Below are 17337 nucleotides of genomic sequence, written 5' to 3' on the forward strand. Positions count from 1 at the left end.
TGGACCCAAACCAAACAACACAATACGATAAAATACAGCTGAGGAACACGAAAGGAAGTAGAAATGGGGGAAACGGGGCTATAATTCACGAAAGAACCGGCTGGGTCGTTACACTGCTACTTGTTAACCAATGTCTTCTCTTGTTCATGATGTTAGCTCTTTTTATAGTTTCACGAATCTCTACTATTTGTTGAATTTAACTTGCTTTTACCTTAGAATTGTAAATTTCTAGATTGGTCTCGCTGCGTAGTACTACTTATGTTGGTTCTTATATTGTTCAAGGTTTCCATTTTGGTTCAGTTTGACATTTATTGATCGTAAAGGTTTGGTGGTTTGAACAGTTAATTTGACTGTGTACATTGAGTGTTTGGTACTGATATGGTGGGATTGGTCTACACGCCGCAACAGGTGTAATAAAAATGGAATGATATGGTGGAATATGGGTGAATATATAATATACGGTGGGACTGGGTAGCATGCCGCAACAGGTGGAATAAGGGTGGATTGATATGGTGGAATAAGGGTGAATATGATACTGATATCGATATATGGTGGAATCGGGTTGCGCTGCAAAATATTTATGTATATTATCTCTGTTGTTGAAGCTATCACGGTGAAATAAGGGAGGATTTTGTGTTGTCTAGTGGGATCGGGTTGCGCGCCGCAACAACCTATATGTTTCCATTTCTTGAGTTGTGATGGTTTTCCGGTATTTGTACTTAAACTGTTAGAGATTGGTAATTCTGGACGACGCTGGTTTATTCTTGAGGTTGTGGTTATTATTTTCAGTTTACTGTTTAATTTTGTTCAGTATTTCTATAATTTTGTCATTATGATATATACTGTGTAGAAGTTATAGTGTAGGTGACCCTCCTTAGCCTCGTCACTACTTCGTCGAGGTTAGGCTCGACACTTACTAGTACATGGGGTCGGTTGTACTGATACTACACTCTGCACATTATTTTGATTTTGGAGTCGGTCCCAGCGGCGGTTATTAGCGTGCTCGGATTGGACATTTGCGAAGACTTGAGGTACGGCTGTCAGCGCCCGCAGCTCCTGGAGTCCCCATCCTCTTTTTATTTAGCTGTGTATTTTCATTCAAACAGCTTTGTATTTATTTCAGACCTTTATATGTATTACTCGTGCACTTGTGACACCGGGTTCAGGGATTTGTAGCAGATGTTTTACGGTTTTAGATTCCGCATTTACATTTGGATTATTGCAGTTAAATTACTTCTTCTTCATTGATTAACTTTAGACTGTTAAAATAGAATCGAGGGGTAAAGCGGTAGTTGAGGCTTGATTGTGTTCGTGGCATTGAGGTAAGTGTTTGGTCTAACCTTAGCTTGAGGGAATATGAGTTGTGGTCTTATTTGCTATGTGCTAATTGTTGACTACGACACATAGGTGTGGTGACGAGTATCTATACGTTGGTGTCAAGCATGCCCGTGAGTCTTATATTTGTCACACCTCCTTTTTCTACCCCGCAAGGGTATACGGGAGTTTTTTCCAATTTAAGTGACAATCGAAACGAGATTATTTATCAAATTCAGAGTCGCCACTTGGGATAATTTATGGTGTCCCAAGTCACCGGTTTAAAATCCCAAATCGAGGAAATTTGACTTTGTTTTATAGTCTGCGAAACACAGATATCCGGGTGAGGAATTTTGTTAACCCGGAAGAATGTGTTAGGCATTTCCGAATTCCGTGGTTTTAGCACGGTCGCTTTTATCATACTTGGCTTAATCAATTTTTTTAATTACTTATTTTGGAACCTATGTGCTTTACCTATTTCAATTAAGAAATTATCCTAAAACGAGTCACGCGTACGTGTACCCATTTGTTTGGCACGTCAAAAATTGTGTCACGCGAACGTGTCCACAATTAATAATGCCTGGTTATTATTAAGAAAGTTTAGTCGAAGTTGCGCGAACACATACTTCGATTTTGTTTTTTTTAAAATCGTAATTATGTCACGCGAACGTGTACACAATCACGATGATAGATTAGTCGCGCCTAGAGCAAACTAGGATGGTTCATGTTTAAACCGTAATCATGTCATGCGAACGTATACATAATCACGATAAAAAATTAAAAGCGGGTCTAAAAGCATACTAACATATTCATAAATTAATTTATCCTATGATTTAGGACTAAATTTACACCCACGCTATTCAACTAAGTTAGGAAAACTTCCTACTTTCACAAAATTAAACAATTAATACACCTTACTAGCTTATATCTAAAAAACTCACGTGAATTCGGTTAACAAAGTTGTCTCTCCATACAAGAATAGCCACTGTTAGTTTTCTTGATTGTTATCCATAATTAAACACTAATCAACTCTTAATTTCCACTCCTGATGGTTTATTAACTACTTAGAGCCATGCTAATAATATCAATTTCCAGAACATATTTCTAAATTAGCCACAAACTTAAGTTCAATAAATTCCAATTCGCATATCACAGACTAACCTAAAAGGATTTGAAAAGTATGTGATGGGGATGCAAATCAAGTAAATCAGGAATTGACTTATATGGACTTAGTAAGCATTATTCGGAAAGCGGAACTCACACACAGAATCAATCAACGGCATTCACAAAGGCATAAACAAGACATACATAATAGATTTCATAACATTAATGTGCTGGTGAGTAATTACATGGCTTAGAGGAAGGCCGTACCTGGATTTACAAGAAACAAACCCAACATGGCTAAATAAACTGAAAGAAACAGTAGTGTAGGAGTTCAGCCACCACCTTCGATTATCAACAAATTTAGCTCCAAAACAACTATTGAACCTCGAAACTCGCCGAAACCGCGACAAAATTCAACAACGGACCTCGAATCGGCACAAGCAATTCCGAATCCACACACAAACTCAAATGACCTCCATTTTTGAACGAAAATCAAAGGACAACACCTCTGATTTTTGAGACGAAAGTCAGAGAAATGAAAGAAAAAGACAGAATATGTTTTCGTTTTTTTTGTATAAGGGAGGGAGTCGCAACTGTGGTTTGGGGCTTCTGGAAAGATCCGTTGCTTGTGGCGTCGCTGCTTCTGGTGAGTGAAGGTTGGTCGATTTCCAGCGGGTTTGAATGTGAGAAGAAGAAGCAGCGATGGGGAGTTCTGGGGTGGGTCGCTGATGGCTTAGGGATGGAGAAGAAGGGTCTTCTCCGGCGAGTCTGGTGAAGGTGGCTGGAGATGGGTCTGGCCGCTGCTCCAAGTTCAGGGGTGTTCTTTTGGGTGAGGGTGTGCTGCGTTAGCTGCTGTGGAGCAGATGAAATGTCACGACCCGAAACCCGCACTAGTCATGATGGCACCTCTCGTGAAGACAAGGCCAGCCAACAGAACAACAACGCCTCTTTCAAAATTATTAAACATAAATGAATAGATAAATACAACTTAATGACAATAATAATCGATCTTTACAACCCAACACAGCCCGACCGGGGTGTCACAAGTCACGAGCATCTAGAGAAGTCTGAACACGACTATAGGGCCAATAATACATAGAATAAAATTTAGAATCAAAAGACGAAGTCCGGTGCCGCGAACGCCGGCGGTCACCTTGCTCAGCTACGATAACAAAATCCTCAATCAGCTCTAACCCGCTACCGGGTAACAAATACCTGCAACTGCACGCGAGGTGCAGGGAGTAAAGTGAGTACTCCAACTCAGTGAGCAATAAAAGTAAATAATAACTGAGCAGCAAGAAATCACGTAACGCACTCCATCATGCTATATAGAACAGTGCAACCCTTTGAGAAAAACAGTAAAACCGTGAAATCCTTTAGAAAATATCTGGGCTCAGTTAGAACCTCTTTTAAAAAAAAATCTTTCTCAACAGTTAAGCAAATGAATGCGAAACAGATAGTGCAAGCCAGCACATAAGTCAGCCCCTCGGGCACAGCACTCCATTAACAAATAACACCAGGGTATCAGGTGAACAGTGCAAGAAGTAGCATGGATGCCAATGGAATGAGAGTGCTGAATGTCATGACACGTAATACAACCAGGAACCAATGCATGAGTGCAATGCAATGCATATGACCGCTGCGGCGTGCAGTCCGAGCCAACCATATTTAACGTCGACGGCGCTCACTGGGGGTGTGTACAGACTCCGGAGGGGCTCCTACAGCCAAGCGCAAATAATCAAGCCATCTCGTGGCACCAACCAGGCCCTCGGCCTCAATATCAATACAATACCGCTGCGGCGCGCAGCCCGAGCCATCCATATTTCCAGAAATCACTATAACACTGCTGCGGCGCGCAGCCCGACCCCTGCTCAGTCCAGAAATGCACATAAGCCANGTGAGTGAAGGTTGGTCGATTTCCAGCGGGTTTGAATGTGAGAAGAAGAAGCAGCGATGGGGAGTTCTGGGGTGGGTCGCTGATGGCTTAGGGATGGAGAAGAAGGGTCTTCTCCGGCGAGTCTGGTGAAGGTGGCTGGAGATGGGTCTGGCCGCTGCTCCAAGTTCAGGGGTGTTCTTTTGGATGAGGGTGTGCTGCGTTAGCTGCTGTGGAGCAGATGAAACGGCTTCCTTCTCTTGTGTAATCGGTTCCCCCCTTTAGGTTAGGTCTAATGTGTCTATTAAAGGTGAGGAAGAAGGGTTTTTTTAGGGATTGGGTTTAATGGGTATTGGGCCTGTCTTGTTTGACCTGAGAATATCCGAAATTAGGCTTAAAAAATGGGCTAAATTTCCTTGAAATCAATTCAAAACTAGACTCAATAAACCTCAATGTATTATCTGAAAAATATTAGGTACTTCCTTCTAAAATTTATCTAAAAAATGCAAAATCAACTATTTTTTGGTATTCTCAGATATCATATTAAAATAAAAACAAGGTACTATTTTTTGTATTTTTATTTTTTATTTTTATTTATTTTTAATTTTATAAAAGGTATATAAACTAAAAGTAGCTAGATAAAAATATCAATTAGCTAAATAAAGAAAATATTTTTGTAATTTTTATTTTTGTGACAAAATAAAGTAAAAGAGTCAAAACTAGTTGAAATAACTATATTAGACCTAAACTAAATATTTACGCTAAAATGTGTGAAATCTTGGGGAGGGTCAAAAATTACATGTCAACAGCTGCCCCTCTTTGACTGGAAACGCGAAGAGTTTTCTGACAAAGAATGACGAGACAGATTTTTTGACCCGACCCTTATTTAGGGAGACCAAAAACTAAGAGAAAGGAGAATGTGACCAAGCCCTGATATCTGAACTGCCTACATATCCTAGGCTATAAAGGAATCAGGCCACGAGTAGTTCAGAAGTGAATGGGGTGAAGGAGTGTGTGGAGAGCCGATTGAGGTGTCGTTCCGTCGAGGTTCCGATCCGCGGTCCTGTTATTAAATCAAAATCAAAAATGAAAAAGACTAACTAAGCCTGTCAACTATGAGTTACAAGATTCCTATCTATAAGTCTTCTGAAGCTTGATCTTGAGTCATGAATGGTTCTTCATGCAGACTTTTGATTTGAACCTTGACGCTTGCTAGCTGCAGGTGCTAGTTCGTTCTTCTTCAGCTTTTTCAGATCAAGACCGGACATGTAGTGCTCGTGACTTCAACCATGTCTTGAGAAATTCACATCTTTCTCTGCTTCTGCATTTTGGATTCGCTTCCCTTTTTTCTTTTTTCTCTCTTTTTTCTTTTTATTCTGTATCAAGACTACTTCTGTAGGTCATCGGACTAACGACTCGCATTCTTGCCACGAGCTTCTGCTACTTCAAACTTGAATTGAATTTTGAAATGACTTCCCTCATTCTCCAAGCGGGGCGCCTGCTAATGACTTAAAACTAGACATGAATTCCCTTGTTCTCCAGGTGGGTGCCTGCAATTGACTTAAAACTCGAATGAATCCCCTTATTCTCCAGGTGGGCTCCTGCAACTAAAACTTGAAATGAACTCCTGTTTGTTGTCTAGGTGGGTGCCTGCAATTGACTTAAAACTCGAATGAATCCCCTTATTCTCCAGGTGGGCTCCTGCAACTAAAACTTGAAATGAACTCCCTTGTTTTCCAGGTGGGCGCCTGAAACTTAGACTTGAAATGAATTCCCTTGTTCTCCATGTGGGCGCCTAATGCTTGAACTTGAAATGAATTCCCTTGTTCTCCAGGTGGGCGCCTGATGCTTGAACTTGAAATGAATTCCCTTGTTCTCCAGGTGGGCGCCTGATGCTTGAACTTGAAATGAATTCCCTTGTTCTCCAGGTGGGCGCCTGATGCTTAAACTTGAAATGAATTCCCTTGTTCTCCAGGTGGGCGCCTGATACTAAAACTTGAAATGAATTCCCTTGTTCTCCTGGTGGGCGCCTGATGCTGAAACTTGAAATGAATTCCTTTGTTCTCCAGGTGGGTGCCTGATGCTTAAACTTGGAATGATTTCACTTGTTCTCAGAGTGGGCGTCTGATGCTTAAACTTGAAATGAATTCCCTTGTTCTCCAGGTGGGCGCCTGATGCTTAAACTTGAAATGAATTCCCTTGTTCTCCAGNAATTTGGCCCAAACGAGTTTAGGACAAAACCCTTTTCTTTATTGGACTTAATTTTAATACTAATTAATACTAATACTAATTAATACTAGTTACCAATCACTAATAAATTTAATTGACCTAAATTAAATCCTAGACAAGACCTAATAATGAAATTGACTTAATCATCTAATTCTAACACTAAAATAATTAATTGGTTTTAGAACTAATGAAAGAAAAATACTAAAACTAAAACTAAAAAATGGAACAATGTATTTTTGATTTTTGTTTTGTTGACGCGATTAATTAACAATTAAACTAAGATGCAACTACCAAACTAAGAATGCAATGCATGAAACTTGAATATATATTTTTTGTGTATTTTTATGCCTTTAATATATGTAAAATGCAACTAAAATGCAAACAATTAAGCAAATATTCCTAGAAATTTTATAAAAATTAATACTACAAAAAATCTATTTTGATTTTGTGGGAGTATTTTGGTCGGGCAAAAATCACGTGCTCACAGCTGCCCCTCTTTGCTCGGAAACACGAAGAGTTTTCGGGCAGAGATAAAGTGAGCGAATACGAGCGATTTTTGCCCGTTTGGATACTCCGTGGGAAGCATTTTGAAAAGTCTGACCGAACCTTTCTTCCGAGGTTGCCTACATATCCTTGGCTATAAAGGAATCAGGTTAGTGTAGTTCTGGAAGTTTTGGTAGCTGGGACTACCGGGAAGCTGTGATTTCACTGTTGCTGCTGCTGTTGCTGCTTGCCGAACTCCTTATTACACCAAACCAAAATGAAAAAGAGCTAGGCAAGTCTATTAGCTATGAGTTACAAGAGTCCTATCTATATGTCTTCAACTTGATCTTGAAGCCTTTGAAGTTCTGCCGCGCATCTTGAACTGTTGACTCGCATTCTTGAGGCGACCTTCTGTTATTTCTAACTTGAATTGACCTCATTCTTCAGGTGGGTTCCTGCTGTTGTCTTGAGCTTAACTCTGAAGTGTTCCCTCGTTCTCCAGGTGGGTGCCTGCAACTTGACTTGGTACTCGAAATGAATTCCCTTGTTCTCCAGATGGACGCTTGCAACTGATGCTGACTTAAAATTTGAAATAAATTTCCTTGTTCTCTAGGTGGGCGCCTGCGGCTTAAACTTGAAATGAATTCCCTTGCTCTCCAGGTGGGCGCCTGATGCTGAAACTTGAAATGAATTCCCTTGTTCTCCAGGTGGGCGCCTGATGCTTAAACTTGAAATGAATTCCCTTGTTCTCCAGGTGGGCGCCTGATGCTTAAACTCGAAATGAATTCCCTTGTTCTCCAGGTGGGCGCCTGATGCTTGGACTTGAAATGAATTCCCTTGTTCTCCAGGTGGGCGCCTGATATTGTGACAAAACAAACAAAACAAGAGAAACTTTTTCGTCCCCAGTTTGGTACCGGGAACATCTGTGAATGTTAATCGAATCCTGTTATCAAAAAGAGCTATGAGAACTTAAAAGCTAAATCCCATTATCCAGGAGGGCCCTGAAAATTAAAATTAAATCTCATCTTAAAACTGAAAACTTCAAAGCTAAATTCTACTTCCTAAAGGTGAAACTTACGCTAAATCTCGTTATCTAATGAAGGTCTTAAAAACTTAAAACTAAATCCCATTATCCAGGAGGGTCCTGAAAATTAAAATTAAATCTCATTTTAAGAGTGAAAACTTCAAAGCTAAATTCTACTTCCTAAAGGTAAAGCTTGCGCTAAATCTCATTATCTAATGAAGGTCTTAAAAACTTAAAACTAAATCCCATTATCCAGGAGGGTCCTGAAAACCTGAAACTAAATCCCATTATCCAGGAGGGTCCTGAAACTTAAAACTAAATCCCATTATCCAGGAGGGTTCTGAAAACCTGAAACTAAATCCCATTATCCAGGAGGGTCCTGAACACTTAAAACTAAATCTCGTTATCCAGGAGGGTCCTGAAAATCTGAGAATGAACTTACCTGAGCCATGCTTTCTTCCTGGAGGATCTCTGCAGAACGAACAAAATTCCTTGCCCTTGAACCATGCTTTCCTCGTGGAAGGTTCGTGCAGATCGAACAAATTTTCTTTCCCCTTCTCAAACCGCCTTTGTGCTGACAAAATTTGGGCACGGCACTTGAAAAATTCAAGCTTCCAAGCTTTGATTTGGACATAGTCTTTGTCCTGTTTCAAACAAAGAAAACTTGTGAGTTTAAACATGGTGGTTGGTTTGTGGCCTTGACTTTGAGGGTGATTTCTCCTTCACTTCCCATGATCTCGAAAGACCTTGCTTGTTTATTGACTAACCACTTTCTCTGTCACACTTATCACAGAAAATACCTCTGATCTGTTGAAACCCAACACCCTTTATCTGTTGCATTGTGCTCATGAATTGACATATACCGAACCTTTGCATTTCACATGAATCCCAAAGCACGTTGATTGTTACCGACTCAGTGCGCATACTGTTCTTTCCTGACTTATGCCAATGTGCTAGCCAGATTCCGTTTTGTGCAATTGGAAAGCTGGTAGCAAATTTTGAAGTCATTTCTTACTTGTTCTGACCAAACAGACTCAAGAAGATGAAGTAAACAAAACAAAAAGAACAGAGTAGGGGACAATGGAAAGAGATGATACCTAACAAGAAAATTACAAAGTAGAAACTTATCAGATGTGGATACCAACTCTAATGACCATGACATGCACCTTTGGATTAAGTGGCCTAATTTGTCAAGCAAATCTAATGTTCAACTCTTGTTGTACTTCTGAGCCGTGAAACTGGGCTTCCATGCTCCAATTATCCTATCTGATTCACGGTCCTTATTCAACTTGTAGTGCCCGAAGGATTTTCACCATCAAGCCTCTCTCATTTTGTTATTTCTCTCAACTTACCGTCGCCTTATGGTCCATGTGAAGGTTTTCACCGATAAGACTCTCTCATTTTGCTCTTTTCTTCTTTTTCCTCTGATTCTATAGATGACAAGTCATTGACCATAGTAAAATATCATATGCTCCTGGCACGTCTAGCTCGGCACTCTCAAAGATTATCTGGGAGGTCTTTTTTGGACTGTAATGTGGCTTTTGGACAAGGTTATAAAGAAAGAAAGGCATGAAGGCTCAAATTAAAACTAAGACAAAAGGGTTAATTTATTAACAACTTTTGGAATCCATTATAAAGCTTTGCCCCAATTTCTAAAATAAGGGAATTTGATTCTCTTTTTTTCTTCTTGAGATGGAATTTCTAAGAAAGACTGCCCCACTCTTGACTTCGTGGGATTGTGAAATATTTTATTTGGTATGACCGAACCTTAAGGTTGCCTACGTATCTTGTGGTGACAAGAATCAGGTCGAACGTAGTTCAAAACTAATTCTTGTTTTGTTTTTTTGTTGCTCTTTTTCTTTTCTCTCTTTTTTTCCTTTTTCCTTTTCTCTTTTTTTTTCTTTTGATTTTTTTTTGGAATGAAATTTCTAAAACAAACCTTATAGGGACATGATTTTTTGATATATTTTTTTAATAACTCTAACTTGATTCCAAAAGAGGTGAGGTCAAAGAAATCAGCACAGGCTCAAAGGGGTATCAAAGGGTATAAAGTGTTTGGATAGTTGAAAGAGGGCCTCCCAATCTCTAGAATACCAAGTATAACACGTGCAACTTGAAGATGAAAAATGAAGATCATGCATATCATTTCTTTTGTAGCATCGGCATTGGTATCACAGATATGCCTTCCACCTTTCTTTAGTGCCTTGTCAAGTACAGAGCTCTTCTTGGGTGATTTCTTCTTCAAAATGGATGTGCTCTGTCTGTTTGGAGCAAACTCCCTTGGCTTTATGTTGTAACTTGAGATGCACTTGAACTCAAAGTTTCTTGCTTCAAATTTTCTGGGACGCACTTTCTTGTAATAAATTCTTGTCGTCCTCTTAACTTCCCAAACCATCTGCCCTAGTTTCACACAATTCGGGCTTTAAATGATCTCGAGATGTCCAAATATTTACTTATTTCCCTCAAATGTCCATGTCATCTTCAATACTTGTTTCATTGTTTCATGATTAGACTAGCTTTTAAGACCAGGCTGAGAATTCCACATGCATGTCATGCCACTAGAGTCACCAGGAAAAGAACTATAAAAGAAAAAAGAGAACTAAACAAAAAAATAACTAGAAATAACAGAAAATAGAAAATTGCATTAGACAGATAGTGAAAGGGTTTGAATAACAAAACAAGCAAAATAAACTGGGGTTACAACCCTGGAACAAACACTAAACGAGTTACTACGACTAAACGAACAAGGAAAAATAAAAGTATAGAAGGGTTTGAGTCCCAAGACAATATCCGGATTACAACCCTAAAATAACCCGGACAACAGAAATGACAACAAAATAAACCACCAAGACTCCTCCCCGGCTAGCCAAGAAAGGAGCGTCTTCCCAATTACCAAGCTCGGCGTCTTAGCCACTGAGTTCCACATCAATATTACCAAGATCATTACCAATTTCAATATCATTAACTTCAGTCAGCAAAGTCCCAAGAGGATTCTCATACTCCCTGTCACCACACATCATCCCCACAAAGTGTGCGTCATCATGTGCAGGTAAAGGATTTTGCACGATATTCTGGGTCACTGTCCTGGATCGCAATTGTCCCTTCTTGAATCATTCTTTCTATTTCCCTTTTCAAAGCACGACAATATTCAATGCTATGACGTTGGACATTAGAGTGGTACATGCACCGTAAAGTAGGATCAAAACCTTTTGCATATGGGTCCGGAGTATAGCCGAGGAACGGCTCAATCAGGCCAGAATGTTTTAACTTTTCAAACAAGTTTGTGTAGGATTCTCCGATTAGCGTGAAATTATCTTTTTGCCTTTGTTTCCCTCCATGCCTATGTTTTTTAGGGTCATAGGGTGCCTGAAAATGCTGTGAAGGCGCACGAGAATTTTGGGATGCCGGTGCTCGCACTAGGGAGTGACCCAGTGGATGGACAGGCCGGACGTTGTTCGGAGGATAATACTGGGGTGAATTATGTGGAGCTCGGGGTATTCATGGGGTCGGTATTGAGGCTGAAAGCGTGTAGCAAGAATGCCCACTGGATCCTGTCGTTGGCGGGGCTCAGCAACATATTTTCTATCAATGGGAGGACTGTCCCGAGCAACTTGTTCGTTCCATTTGAACCAAAACTCCCTAAAACCTTCCTTGGGTTTCTTTTCCATCTGAGATAGGGAGGAGCGGTCTGGGATAGTGTCTACATTGTACTGATAGTGCCGAACAAAATCTCGAGCCAGGTCACCCCATGCATGACACTTACTAGCATCTTGGCGAGTATGCCATTCCAAGGCTACCCCAGTCAGGCTCTCACTGAAATACGCCATCAGCAGCTCATCTTTCCCGCCAACACTTCTCATTTTGCTGCAATAACCCCTTAGATGGGCTACTGGATCTCCACGCCCATCATACAAGTTAAACTTTGGCATTTTAAACCCCGAGGGCAGATGAACATCAGGGAACATACACAAGTCATTGTAAGACATGTTAATCTGATTTCCCATCCCTTTCATGTTCTTTAAGGACTGTTCTATACCTTTCAGCTTCCTGGATATCTCATCTCACCCTTCTTTTCCTGTGAACTTTTTATTTTTAACATGAGGCTCATTCCGAGGGCTATGATTGTATGGGTCAGGGACCTTGTGGGCAACCTCTGAGGGGTAATATTGGGCATCATGAGTTTTGAGTGGGTGTTCATTGTTGGATCTATGAAGGAAAGATTGTTGAGAAGTTGTGATCGTGGGGATAGTGGATATGACAGGAGGGCAATTTTTGGGAAAGGTAGTTGGAGGACGAGTGATGGAGCTACTAGGGAGGTTGGGAAAGTTGTGATAAGCGGGAGAATCTGGAGAGTATGGGGAATCATCTGGCACTATGACCGGAGTTTGGGTAAGGGTAGAATCAAAGAAGCTAGGTGGTGGCGGGGGTGGTTCCTTCCCGGTCATCCAATCCCGATACATGTCTGCCATGTGTTGTCTTAACATCCTTACCTCTTCAACCAACCCATTGTCCTGTTCAACCAATTGCTTTCCGGAACCAGTATCAGCCAACTCAATTCCATTGTTGTCTGCCATTGCCTTTCAACTTTATGTTGTAGGGAAGAGTCACCACTTTAAGAACCACAAACCAACCACCCTTTATGCTCAATGAAGATAACAAAAAGGAACAAAATGAGGTCATCACGTTAGCGTTAGGGCATTTAACAGCTAAAAATATCACATTGCGTGCAATGCACCTAGCAACAATTAATGGTTCGAGAATGACATCGAGGGTCACAAGGTCACTTGGCATCATCCCAATTTGTTCATTTCAACCTCTCTTTTCTTTACTTTTCTAGCATTTTCTTGCTCATTTTCCATCCTTTTTTTTAATCGCTCTTTTCTTTCCTCTCATTTTTCACATCCCATAATTTCATCTTTTTTTTCTTATGTTTTTTATTTGAATTTTAAAAATGATTCGATCGAACCCTATGTAGGTCGCCTACGTATCATGATGCCGCATGAATCAAATCAAGCGTAGTTCTGGAAAATCGAGAATAGACTAAACAAACTGACGTCCTTTTTTTTCCTTTTTTTTTACCTTAATGACTATTCTGATGAGAAAAGAGAAATAAAAGAAGTAAAACTTTTTTTTTGAATTTTCAAGACTTAGTGTTCTATAACCTATTCTAAACTCAAGCTTAGACAAGCACATATCTTTTTTTTTTTACAAATACTCTATGAGAAATTATTAAGGAAAACAACCTAGAAGAGAAAAAATATTTTTTGATTTTTTTTTTAGGAAGGATATCTAAAGAACATACCAATAAAAAATATTTTGAATTTTCATTTGATATCCTGGAGAAAGACGTCGCAACAAGAAATGAAAAAAAGATAAAAAAATTATTTTTGGAATTCAGTTTTTGATTACCTAAGGGAGAAACTCTAAAGATGAACAAAAAATAAAGTATATTTTTTTTTCTCTTCTATATATAATGTCCTGAAGTTATAGTGAAAATAAAAAGAATATTTTTTCTATTTTTCATTAATCTCCCAAAGAAGAACCTCAAAAGAAAATCTTTTTGGATTTTTAGAATTGATATCTTAAAGAAAACTTCTAAAGAAGTATCAAAAGAAAATTCCCTTTTTTTTTTGAATTTTTAGTATCAATATACTAAAAGAAATATAAAAACAATTTTTATTTTGAGTTCTAGATATTAATTTCCTAAGGAAAACCACCTCAAATAATTTTTTTTTTAATTTCTAGAATTAGTATTCTAAAGAAAACTTCTAACGGAAATATATAAATGCAACATCTCTTTTTTTTGTTTTTTGATTTATAACACATTTTTTCAAATACAAAAGAGGAAATACAATAACAAAAAAAAAACTCGACAAACTTACTAGACTATGACAGACTTCAACATCTCTTAAAAAACTCGATATTACTGTACAGAACTAGAAGGTAAAACACGACATAAAAAGAAAAACAGACTCAAAACATAAAAAAAATAATTTAAAAAAATCTCCTTAAGCAACTCTTGAATGAGCGATCTTAACTGGATGGTCCTAGGGCGTCTGTCATGCCCAAACTCCAGTAAGTAGATCCACACCTGTATGGAAAAATTAAGACCAAATAAAGTTAAAGACATGTGAGATAATAACACTTCCTATTGGACACATGCAAGACATGATTGAGGCTATTTTGGCAAAACGGCCTGCGTGGCCCAAAAGTGGCTAGACATGCAAGATTTGGGTAAGACCCCGTGAAGCCAAGAACCTAAGACTCACTAGGAAGACCGGACCCTATGTGGGCTGCCTATGTATCCCGCCCCGAAAGACGAGAATCAGGTATGCGCAGTTCGGGTAGATTGGATGCGATCGAGAATTAAAAAAAAAACTAATTTAGAGAAAACGTATTTTTTTTGTCTTTTTTTTTTTTGAAAAATAATGGGAAAGTGCAAAATTTTTTTGGATTTTTCAATTTTTATTTTATCTTTTTTTTTTCTTTTTCTTAAAAACAAATGTGAAAGAGAAACATAACTGGCCCTCCTTGCTTTATTTTTTACACTTCACCCTCTTTTTTTTTCATTTATCCTCAACCATCATTGGTCCGCCAAATAACCCTTTTACCCTTGAAGAAATGCAACATGTAGCACATAGGATGCATCAGGATGGTCTTTTATTTTGGGGTACACCTGTCCTAGACGGACCCAACCCCTGTGTTGAGTCCCCTAAGTCAAATGCACGTGATGCAAACAAACGTTCCTACTAGGGATCCGGCATGAGGTTATGTTATTCTAGGTTTAAACCTGGGGTTGTGTTCTAGCCTGGCTTACCCGAGCGGACAACTCGAGCCAAGGTGGGGGCAACGTACCGGGAGCACGAAAGTCTACCCGGCCTTGTTGCTGACCCAATCCCCGTTCTAATTGGTATGAATTCTAACAGAAAGTGGGCCACGCGTACGTGTGCACCATATTTTAGAAGACTCAGAAGGGTGGCGTAAGAAGGCATTTTAATACAATTCAAATAATATCGAAATGGTAAATAAACAGCAATTAGCACATTAGGTTCACAAAATACAGTAATATTAACAATAAATGAAGCCAAGTATTGATCATATTAAAAAGCTCGAATTCTTGAACCCTGAACCAGAGATTCTGGGTTCGGTCCCCAGCAGAGTCGCCAGAGCTGTCACACCTCCTTTTTCTACCCCGCAAGGGTATAAAGGAGTTTTTTTCAATTTAAGTGACAATAAAACGGGATTATTTATCAAATTCAGAGTCGCCACTTGGGATAATTTATGGTTTCCCAAGTCACCGGTTTAAAATCCCGAATCGAGAAAATTTGACTCTGTTTTACAGTCCGCGAAACACAGAAATTCGGGTAAGGAATTCTGTTAACCCGGGAGAAGGTGTTAGGCATTCCCGGATTCCGTGGTTTTAGCACGATCGCTTTAATCATACTTGGCTTAATCAATTTGTTTAATTACTTATTTTGGAACCTATGTGCATTACCTCTTTCAATTAAGAAATTATCCTAAAACGAGTCACGCGTACGTGTACCCATTTGTTTGGCGCGTCAAAAATCGTGTCATGTGAACGTGTCCACAATTAATAACGCCTGGTTATTATTAAGAAAATTTAGTCGAAGTTGCACGAATACATACTCCGATTTTGTTTTTTTAAAATCGTAATTATGTCACGCGAACGTGTACACAATCACGATGATAGATTAGTCGTGCCTAGAGCAAACTAGGATGGTTCATGTTTAAACCGTTATCATGTCACGCGAACGTGTACATAATCACGATAATAAATTAAAAGCGGGTCTAAAAGCATACTAACATATTCATAAATTCATTTATCCTATGATTTAGGACTAAATTTACATCCACGCTATTCAACTAAGTTAGGAAAACTTCCTACTTTCACAAAATTAAACAATTAATACACCTTACTAGCTTATATCTAAAATAACTCATGTGAATTGGGTTAACAAAGTTGTCTGTCCATAGAAGAATAGCCACTGTTAGTTTTCTTGATTTTTATCCATAATTAAACACTAATCAACTCTTAAACTCCACTCCTAAAGGTTTATTAACTTACTTAGAGCCATGCCGATAATATCAATTTCCAGAACATATTTCTAAATTAGCCACAAACTTAAGTTCAATAAATTCCAATTCGCATATCACAGACTAACCTAAAAGGATTTGAAAAGTATGTGATGGGGATGCAAATCAAGTAAATCAGGAATTGACTTATATGGACTTAGTAAGCATTATTCGGAAATCGGAACTCACACACAGAATCAATCAACGGCATTCACAAAGGCATAAACAAGACATACATAATAGATTTCATAACATTAATGTGCTGGGGAGTAATTACATGGCTTAGAGGAAGGTCGTACCTGGATTCACAAGAAACAAACCCAACATGGCTAAATAAACTGAAAGAAACAGTAGTGTAGGAGTTCAGCCACCACCTTCGATTATCAACAAATTTAGCTCCAAAACAACTATTGAACCTCGAAACTCGCCGAAACCGCGAGAAAATTCAACAACGGACCTCGAATCGGCACAAGCAATTCCGAATCCACACACAAACTCAAATGACCTCCATTTTTGAACGAAAATCAAAGGACAACACCTTTGATTTTTGAGACGAAAGTCGAAGAAATGAAAGAAGAAGACAGAATATGTTTTCGTTTTTTTGAGAAGGGATGGAGTCGCGGCTGTGGTTTGGGGCTTCTGGCCAGATCCTTCGCTGGTGGCGTCGCTGCTTCTGGTGAGTGAAGGTTGGTTGATTTCTAGCGGGCTTGAAGGTGAGAAGAAGAAGCAGCGATGGAGAGTTCTGGGGTGGGTCGCCGATGGCTTAGGGATGGAGAAGAAGGGTTTTCTCCGGCGAGTCTGGTGAAGGTGGCTGGAGATGGGTCTGGCCGCTGCTCCAAGTTCAGGGGTGTTCTTTTGGGTGAGGGTGTGCTGCGTTAGCTGCTGTGGAGCAGATGAAATGTCACGACCCGAAACCCGCACTAGTCATGATGGCACCTCTCGTGAAGACAAGGCCAGCCAACAGAACAACAACGCCTCTTTCAAAATTATTAAACATAAATGAATAGATAAATACAACTTAATGACAATAATAATCGATCTTTACAACCCAACACAGCCCGACCGGGGTGTCACAAGTCACGAGCATCTAGAGAAGTCTGAACACGACTATAGGGCCAATAATACATAGAATAAAATTTAGAATCAAAAGACGAAGTCCGGTGCCGCGAACGCCGGCGGTCACCTTGCTCAGCTACGATAACAAAATCCTCAATCA

The sequence above is a fragment of the Nicotiana attenuata genome, unplaced genomic scaffold, assembly GCF_001879085.1.
Source record: "Nicotiana attenuata strain UT unplaced genomic scaffold, NIATTr2, whole genome shotgun sequence".
Taxonomy (NCBI): Eukaryota; Viridiplantae; Streptophyta; class Magnoliopsida; order Solanales; family Solanaceae; genus Nicotiana; species Nicotiana attenuata.